We start from the raw sequence: 12,268 nt of genomic DNA, 5'->3' as shown, positions 1-12,268 counted from the left end.
GGAGATAGTCACACTTCTCCTCTGCTCCAGCATGGGGTCTCTCCTATGGGAGACAGTCACACTTCTCCCCTGCTCCAGCATGGGGTCTCTCCCACTGGAGATAGTTACAGTCTTCCTTCTCTCCGGCATGTGCTGTCTCCCACGGGAGACAGTTCTCCAAAAACTTCTCCAAGGTGGGTCCTTCCCATGGCTACAGCTCTTCATTAATGGCTGCAGGTGGGTCCCTTCCACAGGGTGCAGTCCTTCAGGAACAGGCTGGTCCAGTGTGGGTCCACCCCAAGATCACAGGTCCTGCCAGCAATCCTGCTCCAGCGTGAGCTCCTCTGTCCACAGGTCCACAGGTCCTGCCAGGAGCCTGCTCCAGCAGGGGCTTCCCATGGGGTCACAGTCTCCTTCAGGCATCCAGCTGCTCTGGCATGGAGTCCTCCACAGGCTGCAGGTGGATCTCTGCATTCCCGTGGGCCCCCATGGGCTGCAGGGACACAGCTGCCTCACCATGGACTGCACCACAGGCTGCAGAGGAATCTCAGCTCTGCTGCCTGGAGCACCTCCTCCCCTCCTGTTCCACTGACCTTGGTGCCTGCAGGGCTGTTCCTTTCACATACTCTCACTCCTCTCCTCTTTGGCTGCAATAGCTCCTGCACAGTAACTCTTTTCACTTCTCAAATACGTCATCCCAGAGGCGCTGCCATCGTCGCTGATGGGCTCAGCCTTGGCCAATACAATGGCTTTGTACAGATTAAGAAGTTATAGACTTGACTTGAATTTATGAGGGAATTTCTTTTCATTCACTTCCTTTAAAAATCTATTAACCAGTGCTTGATTTTCTTCTGGCTTATGTTAGCACAAATCAAGTGTTGCTAAGGAAAAGTTGCTAAAGATCCAAACTGATGCAAAAGTTAGTTCAGGAAGATTTAAGGCATTGATCTGGTGCAGGTGCACACTTATGAAAAACAAAGTTTCAGTTTAAAAAACATTAGCACTGAAAATTAAATTAAGTTACTACATCTGACTGGTTACAGTGTGTGCTTCACTCTACTTTTAGCTAACAAGCCAGGAAAACACAGAAATGTGTGGCGCATACCCACAACTGAGTGTCACATGAAAAAATTTGCCCTCCAAAAGTTTTTGGGGTTTTTCCTTAGTTGAAAAGTTTGAAAAACTCTTTGATCTATTTATTCCCCAATCTGTTGGCATATCAACTGAAAAAAAAAAAAAAAAAGGGAAAAAAAGGAAAAGAAAAAAAAAAGGAAGGGGTGGGAAAAAGCAAAAGAAAAAAGCCAAGTTGTGATTTGCAGTTCTTGTTGCTATCACACTTATTTACCTAAGAGTCCAGACAAGGCCGAATTTAACTTGACCAAGGGCTACATCTGGCCCTAATTCAGTTTCACTGCATATTAACAAATGAACAATCAGGCAGTGCTGGAGCACTGTGCACACCAATATTCAGAAACATGATCTAAAGGAAACTTTCCAAAAGATTCAGACATTGGCTTCACTCTGCCCTTTGCCGCCCGTAGCTGTCACCAGGAGCAGAGTTAGGTCGGGAAAAGACACTCCCCATGACTTTGTTCACCGTGATCAAGGGTAACTTAAACGTGTCCATTACTCATCCAGCTGAAATGAGCCTCCCAGACCAGATTTCAGCACCACACCTACAAGAGCTGTGGGATCTCAAGCCTTAATTTGGAATCAGAATAATAGCTGGGGGATTTATATATCCTTTATAAGCATTTAATGCTCACAAGACCTTGGCTTCTTATAAAACTGTGGATTTAGTTTTACACTAGGTTCTATAAGGAGCTGGCCAATATATATTAACATTTCGCTTCACATTTTACTTCTTGTGAGAGAATTTGTATGTAGTATAACCCTAAGGATTAAAATATTTTGTGGCCGCTGCCCTGCAACAGAAATGCTGCACAGTAAACTGGAAGTTTTACATAATTGAGGGCAACTAAATGTTAACTTAGAGCAACTAAAAGTAAGAAGACATTTATCCTGTCACGCATCCTTTCCTTCCAGGACAAAGCTAAGTTTCTGTCCCTACAGAAAGCTATATAGGTAGCACCAGGCAAAGCATCTAGAAAATTAAAATGCTATGGTGAAAATGAGGTAATACCAACCTCTGTGTATATAGCAGCAAGAAAAAATAACATTTAAAAGCTCACCAGCTCTGAAAATATTTGCTCCCTACAGACTACAACACAAGCAACCAGCTCTTCCCAGTAACCCATGGGGTCTCAGATAATGAATATTTGAAGCAGTAAATTGAAGTCCAGATTCTGACCCTAAATTACATCACTCAGAACCGCACAGAGTTGGATCCATAATACTGATTTTCTCCTGAAAAGCACAAACCTGTGACTTATGCTCTTTGTTCAATGGAAAAGAAATGCAAGCTGTCTCATAGCCAAGAAAGCACATTACATAGAAAGCCTATTAAAAAAAAAAAAGATGCCACAAAAACCCAAAACCAAGCATCAAAACCAACACAACACACAAAAGTGTGCCAGCAGCACCTCATTTAATGCTGTGTTTTCATCTCAGCAGTTAGAAAAGTACAGTCATTGTAAGGCATATTCAGTCTAAGTATAAACAACTATGGGCTCTCTCTAATGGACCGATACTTTCTATACAATAAAAACAAATTCAGCTTAGCATGGGCATGAACACTGCTGTGTAGCTCAAAAATCACCTTTAAGAATTAAACAGGATAAAAAGGAATCTCATCTAATAGACAAGTAACAGGCATTTAGCCTTAGAGAGATGAGGTTCTGCCTAAGAGCAAGAGAGGTAGAGGGAACAAGGGAAGAGAAGTGCTATGAAAATGAGTTTTCCCCACAGAGTCACTTGTCCTACACCAGAACTGCAAACTCTGGAAATTAAAGCTACTGCTATAGCTACTTTCAGTAAGCAGAGGTTGGTGTTGAGTTCCTGCCTGCGAATAGACAGTTCATCTCCTGCAAAACTGGTTATGGGAAAGAGCACTAAGGAATTCAGTGCTATGGCACTTCATGCTCTTCCCTTCTGCTGTATTTAGTTTCCTCCACCTCTGACAAGCACACAACTGCCCACCACTGCTATCACTTTACCCAGACTTACTCAGAAGCTCTTCCCTCCTGGAAAGACGCAGAATGGAGACACAGGAATTCTCAGTCTGGCGTGTTTTGCCATAGCCTCCGTGCTCCCTGAACGCTGCCTGCTTCACTTGTCAAGCAGCAAATGACACACAGAGAGGGTTTGTCAAACCTCTGTCCCTTTGTGTGCTTAAGGGGAGGAAACTGCCATTAATGTTTAACAAAACAGGAGCAAAGCCTTTCTCCGCAATCTCACGGGACCTTTGAAGGGAGCGGTGTGTCTGGCAAGCCAGAAGTTTGCTCCTGGTAGCCCACAAAAAATGAGTTTTTATTTTAAAGTTACAGAAAGCAACAGTTTACAATTCATTCCTGAAGCTCTGAACTGAGGTGATTCAGCTGCCTGATGCTAAAGAAATCATAGAAGCTGTGTAAGAGACCAAACCACACACACACACACACAGAGACAGCCTGCCAGGCTCAGCCCCTATCTTGAAGCCCACATGGGTGACAGCACTGTTTGACAGGAAAGGGAGAGGTTAAAAATCCACATTCAAACACTTTCAGGTCTCTGCCAACAAATGGCCACAGGCTTTCTGCCATCTCCCCTTTGTGTTGACATAAAGTGGCTTCCCAACTCAGCAGCAAATCGAGGGGGCAGAGGTCCTGTGTGAGAGCAGCCTCATCCCTGGGCATTTGTTCAGCTGTCTGGGCTGGCAGCTCCTCTTCTGGCCCAGCTGCCTCCTGGGGTGAGCATCCCACTGCACAATAGAAAAGGGGACTCTGCTGGAGACATCCACACCGTGCCATCAGGGGGATTAACCAACACTACCTCAGTGTCACCAGCACTGCCCCATGTCACCAGCACTGCCCCATGTCACCAACACTGCCCCGTACCTGGCACAGAAGTCTCCTGTAGCAGCTGCCTGCCAGCATTAGCTGTTAAAAGGACCTTCTGGGCGTTTCACTAGTGGAGTTTGAACCACAGAGCCTTTCTGTGCTACTGCCACTGCGATGAATTCTGCTTTTACAGCTCAAAAAAATTTATGCTGTTACCTGGAAAAAGCTTACTTTTAGGAAATTGTGATGTGTGGCTTATTGTAGAAATCCAAAATTAAAAATAACATTTGCATCTGTTAGCTGTTATTAATTTTCTGTCAAAAAGGTACTTTCTATACAGCCACAGTCTTGTGGATCACCTATGTTGAAGTGACCCTGCTTTACAGACTCAACATTTTCTTTCTAGAGCTAAGGAGAGAAGAAGACAAATTAATGCTCCTCATTTACTTCAGCAATTTTCCTGCAGCTCCCTCACAATAAAATACTAACATATATTGGCATTAAATTTCATAATTAATATGATAATTATAAAATATTTCCTTTATAAAAATACTGCTTTAACAACGAGCTTCAAGAGCAACATATGGACGCTCTGGGCAAAATTTCCATATCTGGTTAATAACAAACAGGATATTTAGGCTCTAAAAAAAAGCAGTCAGGATGTTACAAGAACTGACATTCCCATTGACTACAATAGTTTTATGGATTGACTTAATAAATCTATTTTTTAAATGTTATTTAGTTATCATGAACATCATATCTGTTACAGTGGTTATATTTAGTCGTGCTTTCAGCACTGAAGCCCATCCTACCAGATGCCTGCACATTGCTGCCTGCTGCTCAACAGCTCCAGGGTGCCCTGGTGCAGAGGGAATGTGACACATTCCCTTGTGGCACACTGCCAGCTCTATAGACAGGACCTGGCCAGAATGGAAATAACCTCAGAGTGCATAATGGGAATTGTGACAAAAGTTTTGAAAAAGTCTCCCAGGAACTATGGGCATTTTTTCATTTATTGTAATAATATGTAATAATATGGATGCTATCTGTGTATTTCCATTACTCCCGATTTTCCTGCTTGAAGAAAAATGCTTACAGTTTATTTTGCTTTTAAAGGCCATTTGCTCTCAGTGTTCTTTCCTCAAGTGTGAAGACTGAAGGTGATGCTCGATGTGGAGACTGAATCAAGCACTGAGCTAATTCCCAGCCAGATCACACAATATTGCCTTGTGAATAGTGACTATGTTGTTTAGAGGATGAAGCATGTGAGGATGCCATGTCTGTGCATTTCTTGCTTTGTTTTCCCAGGCAAATGTTTGGGTTTGTTTTTTTTTTTCCAGTCAGGGGAGAAACATGTATTATCTATCTTATTATGTTCAGATCTTCCTTTCAAATTTAATCTTCAAAAATTCTGCTTTTAAGTCTTCTTTTAATGCTCTGTTCTGCCCAAGTGGAAAATATCTTTTTAGGATAACCAAACAGTGCAGGAAACTGATAAGACAACACAGCCCCTTTCATTTCTAAGCCACTAATTCTAAGATTCAAATCCAGACTGAACAGAAATTGTTCTCCCACACTGGTAGCTTTTCAAGAGCTCAAGTGTAAAGAGCTGAGTGTCTTAGGTCCCAAATGGACAGATATTCACAGAACAGGGAATATCATTTGCAGTGCTCATCACTTGAATCTTTGATGGTCTTTTCAGTGAGATTGGTCTCACTGAACATCTTCCCGGTCCAGAAAGCAATAGAGTTTCATTCCAGAAAAATTGAAATATTGGCATTACGATGTAAAAATGTTATGCACATGACTACTATGCCCTACTCCCTTGATGACCTCAGTCTCACTTCTCATTGCCACCCAAAAAACAAATTCAAAAACTTGTGCTGATTCTCTGATACTGCTCTGGTGGGGACTCCTGTGTCTTGATCACTGCTTCTATTCACTACAGCTCAGTGCAGTACAAGCACTAGAAAGGTGTCAGAAACATTTCCAAAAACAAGCTCTTGTAATAATTTTCTGTAAAAATATCTTAGTTCATATCTTAGTAGCCCAAGTAAATTATTGTAAATACAGTGATTAAACAAATAACGATTGCAGTGTTAGTCTATGTAGTTTTCCTACTGCAACAATTGCAGTAAAAATGCCTCTTCAGTGTAACCTCTTATATAAAACCCTGGTTTTTTAAGACTTGTTAGTTTCTCTTTTTATTTTTTTTTAGTTTCCAGTGGTTTGGGAAATATAAACCTTAATAGAAGAGAAAAGGTAACTTTAATGATAAGGTATGATTTGTTTCATGTAAAAACATACAGCATTCAAAGTGTCATGAGAATTAAATTACAATGGTAAGGAATTCACTACATTCCTGTAGCCTCTAAGTAATAATAAAATCAACTATATCTGAAGCTTTATGAAGCAAAATTCAATCAAAAATTTAGGGATTGTTGGGGTGTTTTCTTAGGAACCTATGCAAATGAGAAGGAGATAATGATAAAATTTCCAGCTAAGAAAAGGTGATTTATTTGACTGACAAGTCAAATTCTATTCTTCCTGAATGGACTTTTAAAATTAAAGTGAAACAAACCAGCCAGCAATAGAAATGGAACAGCAAAATTCCCCATTATCAACTGTTTGGGGAAGCCCAAAGGATGTATCCAGGAGCAGGTCCACTTCTCCAGTCTATCTCTTCTTATTAGAAGCTGTCACCTCGTCTCACAAACCATTCCTCTCACATCTGCAGACGGCTGTGGTCCTCAGAATGTTTCTGCAGCCCTGCTGAAGTGCTCTGTGAGGTTTCAGCATGGCCTCAGCTCTGCCAGGCCAGGGTCAGTGCCAAGCAGAGCGAGGGAGGGGAACATCGTGCCTCAGACCATCGGAAATCAGCACAGCACCGCAGCCACTCACCCAGATAAAGGGCAGCAGTACAGTCAAAGCCTGTATTCAAACCTTTCCCAGTTTCAGGGTCATCTGAACCAGCACTTTGACTCATTCCCACTGCAAATGTTTCTGTTCCTGATGGCAATAGGTGCCCTCCCACCTCCCGTGGCTCGATTCAAAGCTGAGCTGCCAGAGCTTCACATCCCAAATGCACCTCCAGTCTTACAGCTTAAAGAACAGCTCTTATTTCCTTCTGAACCAAATGAAACTCTGTGCTGCTGGGAACTGAGCTGCTGAAAATTTGTCAGCTGCATGGTTCAGGCTGTTTCTGCTTGTAAAGACTACAATATTTGCCAATAGATTTCATATCAGTTATTCAGTTTCCATTGTAATTTGGCAGAAGTTTATTTGTATGGTTTTCTAAATCTCAGTGGTTTAAACAAAATAAAAAAGCTGTGTTTCATCACATCTCCAATAACTGCATATTTCTTAGTCTTAGAATTTTATTAAATTGCTATTCTTCCTGTTCTCAAACTCATTGTCAAAATATTAAAACTTGGCCCTCTTCTAAAGTAGCAAACATTTTCTACAGGAGGTTTGTTGTTTTTCTTTCTCACAAATTCATAAAGAGCTCATAAAAGTTCTCACTAATACTTCTGAGCAGTAGGCAAATACTTTTGGCAGGAAAATGCACCTCAGCAGTTCAGTGTGGAGTGCCTCGTTGCCTTGAGCCCTGCTCAGCTGCCAGGAGATCTCCAGCAGCAGAGCAGAGAGGCTGGGACATGCTGAGACCATGTGAGCTTAACTCACAACACTGGCCTCTTGCTGCTCTAACAAAGTCCCTGACAGCTGCTCTGGCTGGAAAAACTGGGAGATGTTTTAGCCCAGGCCACTCCACAACTGATGGGGCAACGGAAGTTTTTATTTTAAAATAAAAATGAAAAAAAGTCTCAGCTTCCTGCTTTAGGCACACATAACTGACTCCCCTTTTCAAGCTGGTCTCACTCCTTCCTCCTCAGAGCCCTCAAATAAAACTTGCATGCCCAAATATGTACAAAACAGCATCCACTAACCTTCCAAACCATGCACAAGTGTCCCAAAAGTTGTGAACAAGCAACTACTTTTAGACCTGCTGCCTCCTCTGTTCCTGTGTATAAGCCCAGGCAAAGAGCACCTTTCATCTTTAATTAAAATGCAGCCTTTCACCTGTAATTGAAATGCAGCCATCCACAAGGGAAACAAGCAGCTTTTCTATCCCTCACAGCAAGACTGTCCACATACTAAGCAAAGAAAGTGTAAGAGATGAGAAAATACTTTATCATAAATGTGGTAAGACAATGGCAATCACACAAAAATTAGTGGGAAAATTGCACATGTGGGAAAAATTCAAGATCAAAACCTCATTGCTTTAGAGCAACGCTGAGAGCTGAAGATGCATCTTTTGATTTGCAAGTTATTGCATTCTTCACAATGTTCTGCAATCAGAAAACGGAGAGTATGTAATAAATCTCATAGTCTTTAAATTTATGTTCAAGTGAAATACATAAATGCAATTAATTACATTTTGTTTATTTTACTGGTAATATTTTTTTACAGTAGGACCAGGGCTCCAGTGTGGTGGATGCAGCATTATCTCCCTCCCAAGGCTCTGTAACTAATGGTGAGGGAGTTGTTCAGTGCTGTCTTGCCCTATCTGCCCCTGGAGTCATCCACCCTGGATGTGAGCACAGAGCTTCTGCGTTAGTCACAAAATAATTCATCATCAGTGCAGACTGGATCACATCTGAATGACTGACCTGACAATAAATTTGGGCAGTGCCTACAGCTCAACACAGAGCTGAGGAGCACTGGTTTAGTTTGCACTTTTTTCTTGTATTAGGAGTAGCAGAAGAATTGAATAAATAAGAATTTATTTTAAGCCATGTTGTTACATATCTGATAACACAAACAAAAGGCCCTGCATTTACATCCATGAAGGGATGTCTCTAAAAGAGAAACAAGTCCTGCACAGACATTGCATCTCTAAAGGTGACCCTTTTCTCTAAACAGATGAGTTTTCCTCAAGACATGAGATTATCTTTGAAATGAAACATTTACTGTGGAAAGGGAAGAGAATAAAGCACTCTAAGGACAAACCATCAGAGCAAAAAACTGCCAGCCTTACTCCAGCACTGATAGCAGAGCACTGCTTAACTCCAGCACGGGATGTATCTACACATTCTTTTATTTAAGAATTCTAGAGGTGTCAATTCCTCAGGCAAAATATTTCTAGACTTCTGCCCAGCCCATAACCACATAATCCTTTCAAAGGAAACAAAGTATTTCAGTTGGATTTAGTAATGTGGACCAAGAATTAATTTCACTTTAAAATAAATAAATACATTTGATGTAAAACTGAATGAGCTTGGCTTGAGTATGACTGATTTTGGAAGTGGTCAGATTTTTAACATCTCAGGTTTTTAAGGCACAAAGTCTTCCCTCAACTAAGATTTTTCTAGAAGTTTTCTTAGTTTCTAAGACCTTTCTAAGATCGTTTGTGCCCTGAGAGAAATGCAGTAATAAAGCACAAGACCTTGACGTGCATGTGAAACAGCTGAGCATGGAACTGTGTGCATGATGGAGACAGGAAACCAACCCAAAACAATATTCCTAGTAAGCAACCTATGGGCTTACTTTGCTGAGAAATGTAAGTCATTATTTTATTTGATACTTAAAGAATTATAAACAATCTGAAATGCTCTTGAGATGTCTCTGGTTATATTAGTCTGGACTATGTGGTGCATCTCTATTGCCTTCCCTGGAGGTAAGGTAGCTCCACCAATCAAAATTCTGTCCTATTAACCTAAATTCTGAACGAGGAAAAAGTTCTGAGCCACTAAGCCAGTGCAAACATATCTCAGCACATTAGGCTAACGGGGGTGACAAACTGCCAGTGACAGCAGGAATGTCCTCACACACTGCTGGGAGATAAAAAACAAAGCCTATATTTAGAGGTTTGTGGGTACTTGGCTCAGTTATTCCCAAGCAAGAAGATCCAACTCATGATATCAGATTTCAGTTTTAACTAAGAGTGTGTTTGGTTCAAAGATTAAACTAAAAGCATTTAGAAAGGAGAAGTTTTCTGAGTGTTATTTGAATAGACACTTTGCAACTTGGTGCTCATGGCAATTTGCAGATTTAATCCTTTGTTTGCACAAATCTCTGGTGTCCTGCTGTAGGACCCTCTGACATCAGCACCCCCACTTTGTTGTGCCAATAAATCATGATTGCTCAGTTGGAGAACATCCTCCACCAACATCCTCCAGTGAGGACAACACCTTTCCTGTGGAGACTGGGTGGAAAGACAACAATCCACATCACAAAATCCAGTCTGTGACAAAACTCCTGTGATTCCAGTGGCACAGCTTTCCTTGGACACATAGCCTCTGAGAACAGTTTTTCTCAGACACAGTCTTTTTTCACAACTGGAATCAGGGTTGATTTCTGCTTTTGCTATTTTCCCAAATCAAATTCAGAGACATTAAATTTGAAAGATGTTTGTTCTGGCTCATCATGGCAGGCCCTCTATATATTCTACCAGAGTCACCATGAGAGTAAAACATCTACTTGCAGAAAACTTAATTTTTTCTTGACTGTAACTGTTTTTCTAAAATGTTTATGGCCTTTCAAAACCTTTCTACTATCCTCCAAAGTGGGACCCATAACATAAGGCACAGCCTGCACCACAGAAAATTTTACAGGCAAAGAGAAATTCTGCCACTTACAAATACACTGGAAGAAGTCTGTATCTCCAAAATCTGATGTTATTTATTCCTCAGGCAATAAACTCAGATAAAAAACTAAATCAACTAAATCCTCTTAAAAAAAACAACCCTTCCTGTACTTCAGCTACTGCAGCAGGTGATAAGGCTCAAGTGTATAAAATGTCAGAGTTAAGATATGGAATATTAGCCAGAGGCAAAGACATTAAGAATTATTTATAGAAATTATGTAGCCACACAATTCTAAATATTTTTGAGCCCTGAACTGGTCCTTGTTGCATCTAGGATCTCAAACTGAGGTGCAATTTCAAGATATAATGATATACTAACATAGAATTACTTAGTTCAGGAATTTTTTTACTCCTTGTATTTGTTATACTACACAACCTATGAGTTTGAAAGCTGTATTTTGCTAACTTGAGCATGACTTCATAGACACAACTATTGGCTTATTTTAATACAGTATAGCATAGAGGTGATTTTTAAGTCAAAGGTAGTAGTGTCATTTCTACATTTACCTTTGTTTGCACTGGAGAAAATACAAGTTTTGGACAAATACCTAATAAAAAATAGAGTTTCTGATAAAACACAAATACTCCATATAAATATTAAATCATTTGCTAAGGGAAAGCAAGTCACTTTGTAAGGAGAGAGAGATACAAACACCACTATGCTTTTCTATGACTTCTGTTCTCTTTGAGATTTCCTCAGTTACACTGATCCTCATGACTATGGTGCAATCAAACTCATCTGATGCAAAAGGCTCATGGTTGTGCACTAGCTGCAATCATGCTATGGGCTCCTTTGTTCCCTGCCGAAGGATTGAGAAGATTTCACAGAGCTGCTTCCTGACATAATTGCTAAGAACTCACTTCCAGCTACACACAAGGTGCTTTCCTATCCTTCCATTCCTTGGCATTCACCTCAGTGACTCACAAGGAAGGATTAAAGTTGTACCCTGGAAGTTCACTGAATGCCAGATCTCCTTCTGTAAGCATAGCAACCCTTCTGCAATTTGCTTCCTGTAACTGACTCTTGTTCCAAACAACATCAGAATGTTCCCATTGGCTTGGACTGAAATAGCATTCCTGGTCCTAGGTTCAATCACTGACCAAGAGAGTTAGCAGGTGCCTGGAGAAGAGAATAAGAGTGTGTAGTGTAACTTAACCAGCTTAAGAGTCTGTTGACTCACAGATTTTATTTCTGTGACTAAAAGGCTTTGGAAAATTTTTCTTCCATGGATTTGTCTGATTACAGCATGGCATAACAGTGAGTTTCTGGTTTAAAAACATGCTGCTGAAAAGTGCCTTCCTTTCAATTGTTTCTTCACCTGTTGTCTTCTGGTTTCATTGGATTTGTATTAGTTCTTAAACGAAAAGAGTATTTTTTCCATATTTATCATCTCTGTTCCATACATCATTTCAGACACCCCTCTTCCCCTTCAATCCTTTCCTTTCTTGGATGAAGAGTCACAATCAATCTACCCTTGTCTTGTAGTGAAAATGTTTCCAACCCTCAACCACCCTTGTCATAATTCTAAAATTTTCTCATTCAGAGCACAGTCAAGTTTTCTCTCCTAACACACAGAAAAATCTCAGTTTTCAACAAGTGGGGAATGAACTTCAGGTAACTTCAAAAAAACATGCATTAGTGTGGTTTTATTTAAAACACTTCAGATCCAAGAGGATTTTTTTCCCTTCCTATGCTCACAGCAGA

At 40.7% G+C, this 12,268-nt stretch overlaps 1 protein-coding gene across 4 annotated transcripts in view; it reads right to left on the bottom strand.

The window, feature by feature from the left end:
- DENND2B (DENN domain containing 2B) overlaps nt 1-12,268 on the bottom strand; it is a 154,025-nt gene that overhangs the window by 73,908 nt on the left and 67,849 nt on the right. The window lies entirely within an intron of this gene.

The sequence above is a fragment of the Parus major genome, chromosome 5 (assembly GCF_001522545.3).
Source record: "Parus major isolate Abel chromosome 5, Parus_major1.1, whole genome shotgun sequence".
Taxonomy (NCBI): domain Eukaryota; kingdom Metazoa; phylum Chordata; class Aves; order Passeriformes; family Paridae; genus Parus; species Parus major.
This window is presented reverse-complemented; position numbering and strand designations above follow the sequence as displayed.